Source organism: Orycteropus afer, unplaced genomic scaffold (genome assembly GCF_000298275.1).
Source record: "Orycteropus afer afer isolate SDZICR_OR568_19922 unplaced genomic scaffold, OryAfe1.0 scaffold00487, whole genome shotgun sequence".
NCBI lineage: Eukaryota > Metazoa > Chordata > Mammalia > Tubulidentata > Orycteropodidae > Orycteropus > Orycteropus afer.
This window is the reverse complement of record NW_006922074.1, coordinates 1270760-1272696: the sequence shown is the minus strand read 5'-3', so window position 1 is coordinate 1272696 and position 1937 is coordinate 1270760.

Below are 1937 nucleotides of genomic sequence, written 5' to 3'. Positions count from 1 at the left end.
TGGCTGGTGGGTTTGAACTGCCAGCCTTCTGGTTAGCAGTCAAATGCCTTGGGCACTATGCTGCCAGAGCTGTACCTACCCTACCCCAAACACTGTAAATGCCACTCTGCACTGTGATAATGTGTCCATCTCCCATGATGGATATCACATCACCATAGAACTAGGAATCATCCCATAGAAAAGCCTCAGGGGCTGGGTATAGGGTGAGGGTACAGAATTTAAGGGAGGAGCGTATATATATAAAAAAACCCTCAGTAATAAAGAGAAATAATATTTTAATGCAGCATTTTAGGAAATCAAAAGTAATGCAAGAAAAATCCATGATGAACAAAATATAACATTTTTAAATGGAGATATGATCAGTACAAAATTACAGATTTTTTCACTTCTGCTTCAGCATCCATATGGCTTGGTGGCAGCCGTTCTAAACCCTTCCCTGAAAACAGCCTATGGGCTTGCCTCCTGTGGCCTGTAAGGGAGTGGGGAGGGAAAAGAGAAGTGAAAGCCCTTTGGCCTTAAAGCAGACCCCAGGGAGCCCCAGGAGAGGGGAAGGGGACCAACTGCCAGGCAGCTCCAGTGCTCCCTTCTAGTGGAGTCCTTGCCATTCAGTATTGTCATAATTTGTTTAAACATCTTTGACCTCTTTGTTGGAGTCTCAGCTCAGGTTTGTAGCTATTAAAAACGATGAGTTACTGAGTGAACTGTGCAAAGTGTTTTGCAAGTGTGTCGGGGACATGGTTTATTAACATGTGATTGTTTCCCACTCCTGCTTGAAGGGTACCTCTTCCAGGAAGCCTTCCCGGCCCAACATAGGGTTACGTACCCCTCCCCTTAGCTCCTGCATCTCCCCTGCGCTTCCCTGCTGGAGACAGTGACATCATGAGGTCGCCCTGTGCCCATTCCGGGCTTGGGCTGTTTTAAGGACATTATTTCATGTCACACAGCTGTGATTCCCATTTCACAGATGAGGAAACAGGTGCACAGAGTGGTTGAGCCATATGCCCAAGGTCACATAGCTGGAAAGTGGCAAAGTTGAGACTCAAAGCCATGTTTTTCTGCTTCTAACACAAAAGACAGGAGCTCTGGTAGCATAGTGGCTAAGGCACTTGACTGCTAACCAGAAGGCTGGCGGTTCAAACCCACCAGCCACTCCTCGGAAGGAAGATGGGGCAATCTACTTCCGTAGTGATATTGCCTCGGAAACCCAAGGAGGGGTCTCTATGAGTCGGGTCTGACTCGACAGCATGTAACAACAACAACAACCCCTGTGCCTGTAACTAAGACCCTATACGGAAGTAGGGGTTTTCTTTTGACGTATTAATGAAATCACACCTGAGTGGATCAGTTGCCTTTGAGTCAGAATAGAAATGTGCTCCATAGGGCTTTCAGTGGCTGAGTTTTGGAAGTAGAGCACCTAGGCCTTTTTTTCAAGGTAGACTGGGTAGACTCGAACCGCCAACCTCTGGTTGTCAGCCAAGAGCATTAACCGTTTTATAAGTGGTGTCTCAGAAAAAGAGCAGAACAGACATACATGCCCGGGAAAGACACCACAGATGCCTGTGTGCAAGGGTTGCTGACAGCCACCAGAAGCTAGGACAGAGACCCACGGAAAGGAACTGTCGTGGCCGAGGTCCTGATTGGGACTTTTAGCTTCCAGAACAGTGAGAAAATAAAGGTCTGTTCTTTCAAGCCACCCACCTGAGGTGTTTTTGTTACTGCAGCAACAGGTAGCCAAGGCAACCACCTTGGAAGCAGACCCTCCAGCCCGGTGAAGCCTTCAGACGACCACAGCCCTGGCTGCCATGCTGAACTCACCCTCGCGAGATAGCCTGAGCCAGACCCGTCAGCTCAGTTGCTCCCAGCTCGCAGACAGCAGAAAATGTGTGAGATAAGAGATGTTTCTTATTTTAAGTCGTAAGTTTTGAGGTAATTTGTTT